General features: G+C 42.6%; 1 long non-coding RNA gene across 2 annotated transcripts in view; it reads left to right on the top strand.

Moving 5' to 3' along the window:
* LOC121030597 (uncharacterized) overlaps window positions 1-15961 on the top strand; it is a 55919-nt gene that overhangs the window by 24787 nt on the left and 15171 nt on the right. Inside the window, exons 2-4 of one of the 2 annotated variants that reach the window (XR_005790312.1) lie at window positions 1537-1926; window positions 5093-5250; window positions 6808-6894. This is a non-coding gene — a long non-coding RNA (uncharacterized LOC121030597). Of the gene's footprint in view, window positions 1-1536; window positions 2042-5092; window positions 5251-6807; window positions 6895-15961 lie in introns of both variants that reach the window. The other variant, XR_005790311.1, reaches the window with a different exon arrangement.

Below are 15961 nucleotides of genomic sequence, written 5' to 3'. Positions count from 1 at the left end.
AGCGATGTCAGCCACGAAATCCTCCTATCCACACTATCTATGTCAAGTTGCTCTTGCTACAGACATACGAATCTGAGAAAAGGGCAGGTTTAAACTTATGCTGATATTAGGCAAATGAGTAAACCAGCCACCACCTATGTATCCAAACACCCCTCAGGTGTAGCTTTCCTGTTAGCTCATCAGCCCCGGGCTCATGCCGAAGTGTGGATCACCTGGAGTGGGCTTCATGATTGCTTCTCCTTAGATGAGACTTAACATCCCTGCTGTGTGAACATGTGGAGTTTCTGACAAAGGTGTTCATGAGAGAGGAAATACACCACAGGGCAGTGCAAAGTTGCTTTTGGATGGAAGGAAATTTGGAATAAATGCAACATGAGACAGAATTATAAATTGACTTGGACTGTTAACCCAAACTCAGATGCACATATAAAGAACAATGATAACTGATTTTCATAATTACAACCCAGAGAGACTGCAAAATACTAAATTATCTTCAGAATCTTCAAATAAGAATAGTGTGTTTGAGCATGGGATAAATGACTTAATTTATCTGTTTCAATACATTTGAATTCCTTGAAAAATCATATTCTACTTATACAATGGCAAAATGTTATTAACTGTAATAGCTGAGTAACTGGACTATATAAATAAAATTCTGCAAAAAAGAATTGACTGATCCCTGGTTCCCCATATGGGAGAAGGAGGTGAAATTCACAGGACACCCTAAGCTTATTTCTGGTAGGGGAGAAACTCAATCACAATTATGAAAGTCTACTGGTGAGATACAGAGGTAGGAACATTTTGTTGAGATAGAACATTTTTATGCCTTTATAGGGCAGTTTTCCAAGTTTTCCTTTGGTCATGACTTGAAGCATAGGTGAAATACTAAAGAATTGACTATGCTATTACTTTATCTACCTCAGATGTTTTCCTAGAACTTCCCCTTCATACGGTTCTGTCTCCTATTGCCTGACTCAGAGGTCAAATCTCAATGCACAACCTGGCTCAAAAAGACGATCTGGTCAAAGAAGACTGGCGAGTCCTTAAGCTAACAAATAGTGGGCAAATTAGACACTTAGTGAGAAATGAAATTGTAGATAATGATTTAGAGAGCAATTGGGAAGTTGGCCGGAAAGTCACGATGGACCATATTCAAGTGGAAACTATGAGCAAGCAGACAGCCTCGTGGTAGGGTTATAAATTTATTTAAACTATAATTCCACAGTGTAGAGAAAGTGTAGCTTCCTCATTTGATTTGTAACTCCTTTAATCTTCTTCATGAGCCCCGTTGACTGGGCAACAAAAGGAACAGAGCAAAATAAAACAAAACATCTTAGACCATTTCTTGGCTTGAAGTAATAATTTTGACATATCTTTAGGTATTACCCAGTATTTTAGAATTTTATTTCTTTCCCCTCTCTATTTCAATATGGCATGTGGGTCTATGGGGCAAATAGGGATTAAGTGACTTCAGGGCTTTGAAGGAAAGAGCCCTAAAAGCCATATGATATCCTGTGTCTCTTTTCCTCCCCACAGCCATGATCCTGAATATTCAGTCACAGCTGGAACTGCTGGCATGCACCACTGCCATTGGTAGGTGGTATTACCTGTGATCTGATCTCTTGCATCTTGGACTGTGGCTGGTGGCCCTCCATCTCATGTGGCCTCACTCTGTTCCTGCTGATTTGAAAGTCCTGTGACTCCCATTCATCTGCCACAACATCAAACACTCTTGCTCAGAAATAGAGCTCCCCAAACTCTCAGTTTCCTCTGTGTTGAATCCACACCACTGGAGCACCAAAACCAAACAAGAAACACTAAAGCATCAGATAAGCCTGTCTCTTCCACCACACGACACCACCAGGATTACTTTGAGGAAGCTGTCCCAGAGGTGACGTGGAAAGTGGTTGCCTTCTGGAGTCCCAGGTAGGGGTACAACAGAACTCTCATGGCATTGAAGACTCCAAGTTACCTAGATGTTCCTAAAGCTACCCACTGTCCTTCAAGTTTGGCCTTGAGGCTGAGATAAGAGGAGAACAAAGTAAGTGTCTGGTATCTCCTTTCCTCCACCTCTACCTCTCTCCTTTCTCCCAAGGTCCTTCAGGCCAGAAAGAGTGGGGTTTTCCATCATTTCACCTGCATCGGATCATCCTTCCACCATTTCTAGTCAAGCCTTGGGACATGGCTAGGTTAGATGGAAAAGGTATCTCCATGCCCTGCAAGGAGTTCTATGATCTGACCCAAACAGGTTAACTCCTGAAATTCTGAAGGCGTTTAGAAAATCTTCCTCACCCAAGCCCCGGTTTCAGAACGACTATTTTCTCACAGGACAAAAGATTTCATGGCTGAGCCTCAGAGGTGGAGAGCTACAATGAACATGATTTAAGAGGGGAAATAAAACATATCAGTTTAGTGTTTTTGCAAATAGTATCCCCACTACACTATAGAGACTACAAAATATAATTTTAAGGGTGAGGGACATGGGGAGAAGTGAGAGATGGAGATACAGAAGCTTGGAGAAAAATTAAGTCTGTTATTGGTAGGGCACTAAAATGAAACACATGGACATTTTACTAGAGCCATTTATGTTAGAGAAAACTTTCCAGTTACCATCTCCCTGAGGCCTCTTTTTGTTTCTTTAGCTTTTCCTGAGCCCCTATGCTTGTGTACAAATTTTTAATTACTCAATTTAACTTGAGTGCATTTCTGTTCCTTAAAACCAAAATACGTGCATGAACAAGAGCCTTCAGTTAAGGCTTTCATAATTCACAATGTGTATGCTGAGTAGATGAGCATCAAGTCTCACTTCCTGTTTCCTGTAAAGGTCTTTCTAATCCATCCCTCCACCCAGCCCCAGATCCCCAGCGTCACACCCCCAGATCACTGCCCCATCACCCTGGCTGGCCAGCCTGACTCCAGGCCCTCTGCTCTCTGCTATCCTCCAACTTTTGCCCCGTTAGTCATCCTGAAACTCCACCTTCACCACATCCACTGCTGTTCAGAGATGTCAGGCTTCTCCCTCCTCTCTGGTTGGTTGGTTTTGCCCCAGTCAGGTTGTTGTTGTCTCTGCCCTTGTCAACTAAGCCAAATGCTTTCTTTGCTCACCATGCCTCCAGTTTAGTCTGGCCCATGAATAGGAACACCACTGTCTGTGCCTTCTCTCATGTTTTTTGCATGTCCTGAACAGATTTGTGCTCCTCTCCACTGATCATTCAAATCCAGCCCATTTTTTTTCCCAAGCCACTGAAGTGGTTCAAAGCAACTTATTTTCTGTTTCTCTGAACTGTCGGTTACATTATGCCATATCGTGCTACTTTAGGGCTTAGTTATATTCCATCTTTGAATAATGGTAATATCAATGGCTAATATTTATTGAGCACCTTTTATGGGGAAAGTGTTTCACAGGGATAGCTCATTTGATGCACACCATCCCTGTGAGGTGAGCACTAAATATGTATGCCTGAAGATGACGAAACAGAGTCTCCTCTGCAATTTGAAAACTTGCCTAAGGTTATACAGCTGGCAAGTTGATGTGGGCAGGGTTCGTGCTGAGAAATTGGACTCCAGAGGCCATCCTTTCAGTTGGTATGGCTTATCACCCCCAGAGAATTGCTCCTTCTGACTTCATCTGTCTTCATCTCTCTCCCCAACTACACTATAAACATCTATATGGCAAGGTCATGATTTTGTGCTCTCTGTCCTCCTACACAGGCACATAATAGACCTTTGAATGGCACTTCTTATCTCCTCCCTAACTGTCCTTTCCTGTTGAGTCATCATTTTTCAGATACAGAGCAATGTGACCTTCATAGTCAAGGTTTGCTCATTCTCTGCTGAGGTTAGGCATTTCTTCTCTCTTCCTGTGAAAGTTCTATGAGCCCCTGCATGGTTAAGGTGCCGACCACCAAAGGTAGGAGGCAGCTGATATCTTCATGGAGACTCCATTTTCTCTCTGCCTATCTTCCAGGCCTGACTTCTGATGTCCCAGGATCTTGGCCACCACCTGACACCCTCTTGCATTGCACAGTCACACAATGTTCCTAAATCCACCTTCCAGACACCTGTCCCAAAGGATTTTATAAATAGGACTGTAGCCCATAGGAGGTGGTCTCAGGCCAACTGCCCTGCAGCTGGGCCTTTTGAGCAGTGTTGAAAGGAGACCCCAAAGATCCTGCATTAGAATGCTCAGCAGCCCTGTGATTTATTTGGAAAGAAACCAGCTGCCCCAGCGAGAGTGGAGAAATGTGTGGTTTGCTAACAGATTTTAAACATTAGAGCTTAGGACTTCAAAGCGAGTTTTCCCAAGGGGATTTCTCTTCGCTGTCCTAAATGAGAAGCTACAAGCATTTAGGACTGCCTTAAGATGTAGTGAAGTGAGGCTTTGAGGCTGTCCACGTTTGTCTTGGGTCTTTGTAGATGGTGTGTGGGAGCTCCACAGACCTAGGCCTGGCAGGAGAAATCTTGGCAGTGGCCACTTTGTTGTAAGAGGACTTAGCAGGGGTGGGGCTGGGGGGTGCAACTGGCTCATTTCCTCCCAACAAGCCATGTTGTGTCTCCCTTCTTCTCCTGGCAGCATGCCATTCTCTCCAGAGCCTCTGCCCCTCACCCCCCTCTCTCTTCTCTCTCTGTCTCCTTCCCCTACCCACCCTTGAGAGGAAGAAAAGAATGAAGCACATTCAAAGGGGTCTCCCCAGTCCTTCAGAGTGCAAGCGTCTTGTCATACTAAGGTCAGACTGCAGCCTGGGAACGACACAGTCACCCATGACGTGACAAGATCGTTTCAAGAATCCCTTTAAAAGTCTTGTTGTTTGTTTAAATCTTTGCCCACAGCTGCCTGTTTAGGAACTCTAACAAAAGCACCATGAAATCCTGTTTGATCTCAGCCATATTCACTCCTTAGCCCCCAGGACAGAAGAGTGGAGTTTGGTTCAAGATGGGGGAAGGGTGGCTTTTGTGAGTGCCACAAATATCACACGCTTCCCCTTCCAGACATGCCAGGGAAGTGATAGGACAGGGAGGCACTAAGGAAAGGTAGGGCCATGCTTCCCTAGCCTGCTCATGTCTCTAATCATCCATTCGTCTTGCTTGCAAGGGACCGTGAGGAGCTCTTGCTCTACAGGCCTCTATTAGGCAGCAGGGAAGGGGAGTTCCCTCCTTCCTGCCAGGTGGGGGACTCATTTCTACACCTGGCCTTCCTGCGCCTGCTTCAAATTGTTCTTGGACCTGGCCCATTGCCTGCAGAGAAAAAAGGTGAGGCAACATCACTCGACCCCCAACTCCCTAAAGCAATAGGGATGAACTTTGCTCTAAGAAAATGTGATTCCTGGAAATTCAGGTTTGTGAAAAGTAAGATTTAGTCAGGGATTGGGTAGGTGTTTCCTTTTACTTGAGAAACATCAAAGGATGCCTTAAAATAGTATCTCTTATGTGAGGGCACTTGAAATACAATCTGATTCTTAAGAATTTGATCCCAAATCAAATTCTTGGGACATGGATCCTATACAGTTTTAATGGGAACAGGGAGACTCATTAACTACATCTTTGCAGTGTCAAGATTTGGTGAGGAAGCAAAAGTTTCCAGGACAGAAAAAGATTCATTAATGAACTGACCATTTTTACAATTAGTTCCCATTTAATCATAACTTTCCATCATGCTGGTGTCTATTCTCACATATGGTATCAAGATCTTTGTTCGACCCTCCCGTGTGGTCAATAATACAATGCAAATCAAATGCAAATTGATTGCAACAAAGTGAAATTGCATATCCTGCAAAAGATGCGGGCTTTCATCTGACTTGGATGAGGGACAATTTGAGCTTCAAAAGAGACTGATTTAAATATCAGAGAATTAAAAGAGACCCTTGGGAGAATGAGCCAAGTCCGTTAATATTTTGGCAAAAACTGACCCTTTCAGTAAGTGTGTAGCAAAAATCAAATGTGAAGAAAAGGAGACCTTAGCGTTTTGTCAGTCAAGTTAAGCCAAAAAAAATTGACACTTGATTCATTTTATGATTCCAAGAATTAGCAAATAATTACAGCTATAAGATTCTGGAAAATAGAAGATAAACTTATTTGTAATGTTTCATTTTTAACAATAGAATTCAACCAACACCTAAAAATACCATTTATGGTAAAATTTTCGTTCTTCTCTTAAGTGATTTCTCCTTTAATTTTTTTTTTAATCTCAGTTATCTTCAAGAAATGAGTCTCTCCCATGGTTCCTTGCCATTTCATGTATATTATTTGATTTAATATTCACAGTGACGCTATGTTAGACTGAGTAGCTGTCTGCACCATTTTACAAGGAAGAAAATTGAGGCCCCAAAAGGGTGATTTGAACAGCACCATGAAGTTAGTAAACATTAGTTTCGCTCATGCAAACAATGCAAGTATTCTTATTGACTGTTGGCTACATGATTAATAATATTAGGCATATCTGAACCCAGACCTTTAGACTCCCAGGGATTTCTTTACAGACAAAAATAGCAAATTGTGTCATACCCAACATTTTGAGTACTTACTACCTACCAGGTACCACCCTAAGTGTCTTACGTTCCTCTCATCTAATCTTTACAATAATCTTATGATATGAATACTGTGCTTTATCCCTATTTTACAAAAGGGAAAACTAAGGCTCAGAGAGGTTAAGTAAGTTGCCCAACGTCCCACAGCTGGTAAATGACATTTCAGCTAGAATTAGAATTCACGTGTTTATCTATCTTGGTGCTCTTAATTGACACACCACAGTGCCCTTTTCCAGGAATAGATGTATTCCAGAGCGAAGCTCAGGATCTTTGTCTTTAACAGGTATAGGACAACCACGCATTGTGTAACACATTACATCTCAGAGGGAAGTTGCCTGGAACTCTCCTCAGCTGGTTTATAAAGGAGAAGGTAAAAGAATGGGACACGGGATACTTAAATTTTACAAAGTTGTTCAAGAGCAGGGATGGCAAACAGGCTTCTTCCACAGAAGATGGCAATCTTCTTTCATCAGCTGGCAATCCCACTTAATGAGTAGAAGCTGCTAGAATGAAGCCAAAGCCTTAATCTGGGCTCCGTGGCAAAGAGTGGCACGAGTTTTGAGCAAGCCTGGAAGGGGAATTGGCCCACACACGGGCCATGTGTTTCCTATTTACCCTATGGGAGAGTGCCAAGGTATGGCACTTTGAGATTCAATGTACTCAGATTATATTCCTTAATGTTTCATACCACAGTGAGTACACAGGCTGCCTGAAGTACCAAGTGGGGGCAGGAGGTGAACATAAAAATTGTCCATACTCCAAATTCAAGAAAGATTGACTACTCTTTGATTGTAGGAACAATTAACCACCAGATTCAGTTGTAAACTCTTCCCAATCAATTAATGACAACTCTGAAATGGTAATCAAGCTTCTGAAAGCCAGCCAATAGCAGCAGCCAGTTTTAGTAACTGCTTTCCATGGCCAATCCCTGACCACTCCTGCTTCTGAGAGGCCACCAATCTCTGAATGCCTAGCTTCTCCAAGCCCCATATAAGAGCAAGCATCTGCTCTCTTCAGAGTCCGTGTTCATTGGTTTTTTGCTTAGAAAATAATGCATTCTGCTCTTTGTTTCATTTATTCAGTGGTAGCCTCTTCCTTGTCCAGAGAAAGAACAGAGAAGAAAAAACATGGAAAAAAAGGCCTTGTTTCATACGTTTGAAAGGTGGAAAAGAAATCTCTATCAAACATACATAATGAAAACATAAAAATCCCTAGAAATTCTCTCTCTCTCTCTTTCTCTCTCTCTCTCTCTCCCCTCTCTACTTTTGCCTTAAAGATGTCAAAGGGAAACCTCTAGGGTATTCAGGAAGCCAGGTTCTGTTGCAACCCCCATGGCAAGGGAAGGATAATCATTGTTAAAGTATATGTTTAATTCATTTAAGATTGTGTTAAATTGGTACTTCGGTGGTGAATACAGCAGGCTATATTCTTCTTCAATGACCTGTTGGCCAAAAGTTCCACAGTGATTAAACACTAAGCAAATACACACATAAGACAAAAATAGCACTCAGATGTTGAAAATCTAAACTTACCCAGCACATTTAAGCCTAGTGCAGCGAAGTATCTAGTTAGTATCTGTTTTTATTAATGGATTTCTATTTCTGGCTTATTTTTCCTTTCCTGCTTTGGTAATGCTAGATGTATGTACAAAAATCTACATATTTATTCAGAAATTGGTACTTTACTACTGATGAGTTGATACAAACAATATAACTAGGGCCATTATAATGTTAAGTGAGTTTTGAACAAATAGAGTTAGAAATCCAATTATCTTTCTATAGAAAGCCTTTGTGTAGAGTCATTGTTAAATAAAAGAGGGAAGTCAGTGGGAAAGTGAGAACAGCAATTTCTCCTGCCTGCAAAAGGACATTGGAGAATTTTATCCTGAACATGCATTAATCTGTTCACAATAGCCTCTGCCCTGTGGTCAGCTCATAGAGATACAAAGATCTGTTCTAGCTACTGGAAGCTTCCTTTTGGAAGTAGAGCCGACAGTCAGGAGCATATGACTTGGGTAAGAAAGCAAAGAAGAAACACAGATCCTTGCACTGGGCCAATGGTTTAGAACTGCAGGACGGAAGTCACCGCAACCCTTCCCCGGCACCTCAGTATAGGGCCTTCAATGTTTACCAGTGGGGGCAGAAAACAGAAATCCCTTGCAGTGGTTCCAATTGGGCCTTTGGTCAGTCTTAGATCAGTGCCCCTCAAGCTTTACTAGGCACATGAATTACCTTGTTATCTGGTTAAAAATGAAGGTTCTGATTCATAAATTTGGAGTGAGATCTGAGATTCCAAATTTCCAAAAAGATTGCAGGTGATGGCTATGTTATTGGTCCATGGACTTTAAGTAGCAAGAATATAAGTTAGCCTAAGCCTTATCTGGGACACAGGGGCTTCCACTTGGCTTCCACAGCAATAGAGATTAAAATTTTAGTGAGAAGGGAGCTTAAAGATCATCTGGTCTTTGAAAATCCCTAGCTGTGTGATGTCAGGCAAGTTACTTATCCTCTCTGTGCCTTGTTTCTCATAAAAGTTTAGTTATAAGGATTAAATGAAATAAGGTTTACTACAGTGCCTGATATTCAGCATCTGCTTTGTAAAGGCTAACTAAAACCATCTGGCTTCATTCCTTCATTTTGCAGATGTAAAGATAAGTCGTTCTGACATGAAGAAGCTTGCTTAATGTGACACAGCTTGCTAGTGTCAGAGATGGAGTGAGAACACTATCTCCTGACTTCTAGGCAAAAGCCCTTTCTGCTGTTTAGTTAGAGCCCAACAATAATTGAGAAAGCTGGCCCCAGCATGCGCTCAGCCCACTTTCCTGCCCCGGCCTCAGACACCCACAGAACAACTGTGGCTTAACCCACATGCCCAAATATTTTTGCTACAGCCAGTCCTGACAGCTCAAATCTTCTGCCGTTAATTATGAAGATTACCCAGATAATTGATTTAATTGGGAACAGAGAGTATCTCAGTGCAACCAGCCAAAATGGATTAGACCTCCTTAGTGCAGTATACAGATCCCTGCGGCTCTGAAGGGAATGCATTTCCTCCCTGGGGAAGATTGTGGATGCCCCATGGAACCTATGGTATAGTCTTGCTGACCTGTTCCCCAGGGATACAGTTAAATCTGGTCCAAGTGTTGGAAACATACAGCTCTCTCTTTACCCCCATTGTCTTTATAAAAGCCCTCAATAGAGTTTTTAATGCTCACACTTGACAGTGATGTCTTTGGGGAGGTCAGAAAGCAGAGAGTAAAAAATCCTCTCCCAATATGGTTTTGCATTAGCCACAGGCTGTTCCAAGTCAATGGTATGGAGAAGTACAAACTCTTTTTTCTGCAGTAAAGGGAACGAGATGACTTCTTTCTATTGCAGTGCTGAGATATGAATAACTGAACTGGAAAAACATATTAGCTGTCTGTCTAGTGTTGCTACATAATACAAAAAAAAAAAATCATTCCAGCATCTGCCCAGTGAAAAGTTATAAACAACTAGCAAATATATGCTATGAAGTATCATTGCTTTGGTTGTCCTCACTATTGGTGCAATCCAAATGGGGTTATCCATCTAGTTCTTTGAAATCAACTATTTGTGTATCCACTTATCCTAAAGACACAACCTTTTTAACAAATTATCTTCCTATTACTTTAGCCTCTGTGGGGTAGTTTTTCTGTTTGTACATGTATTGAAGTCATGTTGAAAATCTGGTAGGTAGAAAGCTCCGGGGAGGGAAGCCACCTGAACAAATACAGAAAACTTGTATTATTGATCAGATACTGAAAGATGTGTTCCTGGCATCTTCAAATTTGAGACACTAAAAATAAGATGAATCTGAAATTTGGTGATGGGATATGAAACCTTTCTCTTCTAGGTGACAGTTGACATTCTAATCAGAGCTGAGATGGAAAAATCATGAAACAGAAACACTTCTATCCATTGGGGATACATTATTGGATGTCTTAGTTTCAAAGGCCCCTTGGACCTGCCACTACACATCAAACCTATCCAAGATGTTACCATACATGCTTTGGCAACATTTCGTGATTTGACAGGGCCAGATAGTTTCTCATTCCTGTTATGGGTTGCAATGTATCCTTCCTCCCCCACAACAATATATGTGATAGCTCTAACCTGTAGTACCTCAGAATGTGACCCTATTTGGAAATAGGGCTATTGCTGTTATAATTCGTTAAGATGAGGTCCTCCTGGAGTAGGGTGAGCCACTCATCCAAAATACCTGGTGTCTTTACAAGGAGATGGTCATGTGAGGACAGACAGAGAGCACCAATGTGAGGATGGAGGTGAGGATTGGAGAGCTGTATCTACAATTTAAGGAATGCCAGGGATTGCAGGCCATTAATCCCTGCATGTCACTAGAAGCTGGGAGAAAGGCAGTGGACAGTTTGTATCTCAAGGCTCTCAGAAGCTACTAGCCTTGCTGACACTTTGATTTTGAACTTGTAGCCTGCAGAACTATAAGAGAATAGATTTATTTGCTTTAAGCCACCTAGTTTATAGTACTTTATTATCATAGCTCTAGGACATTAATATATCCCCCTCATAAGGATTGTTATGTTTCCATCCTCTATCAGGTTAGACTCCGGTTGACTCTCTCAGGTGGAAATGAATCTGAGATTTTAGGAAATAAATGATCTTGAAGATAGGAAGCTTTCCCAACCCAGTGCAGGCTTAGGACTGATCTGTGTTTTGCTGAAGATGTGTCGCTTTTTTTTTTTTTTAAAGAACATATAGATGACCTTGGGTCTCCTTGACTGTTTGGGACCTGTCAGTATGAAGCAAAACACATCTAGAAATGTGAAACCTTGACTCTACCCCTTTCAACTGATCACCATTCTTGGCTTTATTCAATGAATATTTATCTTCTGCCCACAGGGACAGGAAACTGACGTGTTGAGTACTTGGAAGTAACTGGTCTTATCTTCATTTGCCTTTCCATAAGCATTTATATTCACAGCATCACCGTTGCAATCTATAGTTGATTGATTTTGAAGTTGTGTCTTTCTCTGAGACTTATACCAGCTTGTGAACAGATAGGAGCTAGCAAAATTTCTGCTCAGGGTCTTACATAAATGTGCATCATTGGTTACAGTTTATGATGGAAAGTGGCTTTCATCTTGCATGGCATCCAGTAGGCCAACACTAATGGACTGAGTAATGAATGCCAAGGTGGAGAGCTTTGTACTAAGTTCAGGACTTTGTAAGACTGCCCCCTGGACTTAGCAGGAACACGTAATGTCTCTGATTAGCTCATGGGGCTATAACAGTGGTGAATGGACTCTTTGCCATCCCCTCCTTTTCAGGTTCAAGTGGAAAGACTTTAGGTTCAACATCGAAAAGAAAACTGTAAAACACAAAATATAACTTTAATAACAGAATGTGTGACACTATGAATCTTGGAGAATGGCTTAAGAAACTCAACAAGCACTTTTCCTAGCCATTCTCTGATGATAATGTATCTAATATCTTAGAATAAAGAAGCAAAGCTGGTATTTTGCCTTTTTAAAATGTTCGCTTTTTGGAGGTGGGAGGGGCAGAGGGAAAGGGAGGAGAGAATCTTAAGTAGGCTCCATGCCTTGTGCAGAGCCCAACTCAGTACTCAATCTCATGACCATGAGATCATGACCTGAGACAAAATCAAAAGTTGAATGATTAATCAACCGAGTCACCCAGGTGTCCCTAAAATGGTAACTTTTACTTTTCAAATTGTGAGCCTTCTTTCTTTCAAGGTCCATGTTCAGGATCCTTTTCCTACCGCCCAAATGATTCACATGTCAGAGCAGCAACAGCATATCCAAGGGCTCAAACTATCGGGCATCTATTTGACACAATCCTTGTCCTTCAGAACTCACTAAGCTAAATTTAATGAGAAAATCAACTTCCTAGACATCCCTGTCCAAGTAGCTTATAATGATAGTAGCTGATTATCAGATGAAAACCAATTTCAATACCTGTACATTTGAGCAACTGCATCCCATGTAAGATAAGAACATCTCTAGATCAGTCAATCCTTTCCCTGGGAAACTTCATGCTGGTTTTTATATAGTGTTAAACAGTTTCGTTGACCAAACATTGTCAATCTATGGATTAGTTTCATTCCTTTAGCTGTAAGAAACAGAGAACAACTACGTAGTGATGTCAGTGTGCCCTCATCAGCCAGGTTAGATCACAATCCCATCCCTGTGGTAGCTGGTTATGATGCCTGATTGATACCTCTACCAATATCCTATAAACTGGGGCGGAGCTCCTCTAAATGGAGCCAGCACGATAAGGACAGGCTAGTAGCTGGTCAACAATGAATACCAGAGTCCACAAGATACTGATTCCCTTAAACTCAGGCACCCCCACATCGTATCTCTCGGTATCTTCCATAGTTTCTAGCACTATCTTTGAAATCAGCAGTCTTTCAGTAAATGCTGATCAGACAAAGAGGATGTAGGGATGTAAAGACTTTTCTCCAGGGGCACCTGGCTGGCTCAGTTGGTGGAGTGTATGGCTCTTGATCTCAGAGTTGTGAGTTCGAGCCCCATGTGGGCGATTATTTAAAAATAGAATCTTTAAAAAGAAAGAAAGAAAGAAAGAAAGAAAGAAAGAAAGAAAGAAAGAAAGAAAAGACTCTTCTCCATACCTCTGCCTGATCTCTCCTAGAATCTGGTCTGATGCCAAGCCAGAAACAGGGCCCTAACCCAAGCTATTGTGGCTCTAAGGCTTCCAGTTTGCACAATTTCATGTGGTGGAGGGTCACCTTAGTATAGAATGGAGTCCACTATGCTGGTCTGACGTGGCCTGGGTTCTTCACAATTACCTCAGCTAAGGCCTCATGCAGGCTGAATGAGAAACCTGAAGCTGATTTGAACAGGCTGCCTCTAGGTAAGGTCAGATGGAATTGTGCCCCGAGGCAAGGAAAAAGACAGAACAACCCCCTTTCTGGTGCCTTGCGATATCTTTCTAGTCCATCATCATGCATTTCTCAGCCTAGGCTCTATGGTACAGACTTCCAAGAATCCTCAGACACACAACAAATCTCAGTTCTTCTCCGCAAGGAAAAGGATTTCTATTTTCCCTCTTTGCCCTCCTCTTTGGGAACTCCAGTCATCACGGCCCTTCTGTCAGTCACAATCCCCTGAGAAGGCCTTGAAAACTAAGCTGGTTTGGAAAAGAACACACTTGATTGGTAAGCCAGACTCCCCGCACATCTTAGAACTTACTGACACCTGCTGGACGGTTTCCCTCTCTCTGGAAAGCATCTGAGCAGGTTTTTGATCTATGAGTGATGGTCCCAGGACATTGGCTTCTGGACTGGGATAGAAATGGAGAACTTTCCATGATCTAATGAGCGCTATGTCTGCTTAGTGAAAACGTGCCTCCTTCCCACTGAAAACAGACTTGAGAATCTCCAGCAAGCTTCAAAGACAAGACCCTTATGGTAAAAATGAACGCAAGAATAGCAGACAAAGCAGGTCAAGATTAGAAGGGTGGAATTGGTAATTCTGGTCAAACTCTGGTTTCCTATGTGTTTTCCTGCTGGAGAAACTGAATAAAATAGGGCTTCAGAAGCATCCATTTTAAATATTTTTTTAATGTTGTATTTATTTTTGAGAGAGAGAGACAGAGAGAGAGAGAGACAGAGTAGGAGTGGGGGAGGGGCAGAGAGACAGGGAGACACAGAATCCAAAGCAGGCTCCAGGCTCTGAGCTGTCAGCACAGAACCTGACATGAGGCTCGAACTCACAAGCTGTAAGATCATGACCTGAGCCAAATTCAGATGTTTAACTGACTGAACCACGCAGGCACCTAGAAGCATCCATTTTAGAGCATAATTTAAGGCATTCCAGAGCCCAGGAGATGCTGCTTGACTGGGTCTGTGTTGGCCCATGGCAAATCCTAAAGGAAGTGAATGTGGCCCTTGGTACTCTCTGCTCTCTCAATTCAAGATATTTAGCTTCTTTGGCTACCTTCTCCAACTCCTAACGTTTCCAGGGCAATGCACTCCTCTTTCTAGGGAGGAATGACTCAATTGACTAATTTATTGTATCCAGTGAAACTGCATCTTTAAAGAGAAACTAAGGGTGAGATTTACAATAAAATCCAGGGAATCCATCTTAATGGTAGCATTTTAAACTTCAGAGTAGGCTAATGTGGAAGCTACCGAGGGGCTTCTGGGGCCCCTCAATGAGAACATGTGGAGCAGTTATTTGTTTAGGCAGCTCCTAAACAGAGCAAGGTAGTTATTGCTGCCATCTTGGCCAAGCACTCATCCTGCATGGAGACCAACTGCTGCATTGCCCACTTTCCAACTTCTCCTTCTCTCAGGAAACCAGAGAAGCACTGGCTAGCTGGGTAGCTACCTGGAGACAGACTGGAAGACTCCTTCTGGAATAATTTTCCTTCCCACTCTCTGTCTGGACCACCCCTCCCATCTGGGGTAGTGGGTCACAGGAGCAGCCCTGAAACTCCTCTCATCTTCCCACCCAAGGAGTTGAGCTAAATGCAAGAAGAGGGAGAACAGACAAGTATGTGCTTCTGAGGAAGTGGAGGGGCCAAGAGGAGGCCTGAAGCCAGTGCTGAGGAGAGAGGGCCTCCCTGGGAGTGGGCTGCAGCCCCCCTACAGGAACACAGCCTACCCATGCCAACCTCAGAAACCACATGCCTTCACTGCAGGCAGGAAATACCAACCTCAAAGTCTCCCCACCTTTGGGGACCCCTCCCATCTCCAAAATGCTTCAGGCCAGAATTTAGGGATAGCTCTGAAATTTGAGTTCTAATAGCTGGGTGTTGCCTACACTTGCTGTTTTAAATGAACTCTGGCCCCCTGGGGGTAATTATACAGTGGGCTTTGAGGGTTTAGGGGTGGGTAGGCTAATACTGGCAAATGCCAAAAGAATGTACTATTTCCCTTAAAAGCCTGTTAGGGCTAGAGACTCCACTGATGAAAGAGGTCAGGAAAATGCCATGGTATTACTTGCTTTCTACCCTAACATTTGGCCTCTCTGAGGCACTGCACAAGGAAGCCAATACTGCCTGTCAGGTATGAAAGACATTGCTATTTAGTAACTCAGGTACCAGTGGAGAATGTACTCCAACAACCTACAGTTCAAGGATTTCCAGTATCTGGCCTTCACAGCTATCTCCAATCTCTGAGTCCTCCCCTCACAGACCCTCCTCTCTATTCCTGGTATCCACATTGTTCTAGCATAGCCTTTTGTTTACAGTGTTCCCTGTAGCCCCAGCTGCACCCCTAGAATCTCCCCAACCGTTTATCTCAGTCTCAGCACATTTCAACACCCACCCCGTATCCCACCTCCTAATGAAGCCCTCTGCATCTGCCAATTCCAGGTCCTCCCACAGCTCTCAGTATCTCCCCTGGTCTGTAGCATGCACTTCTTACATTGTTACTTACATTTTTATCTAGGCATC

The sequence above is a fragment of the Herpailurus yagouaroundi genome, unplaced genomic scaffold, assembly GCF_014898765.1.
Source record: "Herpailurus yagouaroundi ecotype Mexico unplaced genomic scaffold, PumYag 140, whole genome shotgun sequence".
In the NCBI taxonomy this organism is placed as follows: domain Eukaryota; kingdom Metazoa; phylum Chordata; class Mammalia; order Carnivora; family Felidae; genus Herpailurus; species Herpailurus yagouaroundi.
The sequence above is the reverse complement of the archived record's forward strand: the minus strand, read 5'-3'. Positions and strand labels throughout refer to the sequence as shown.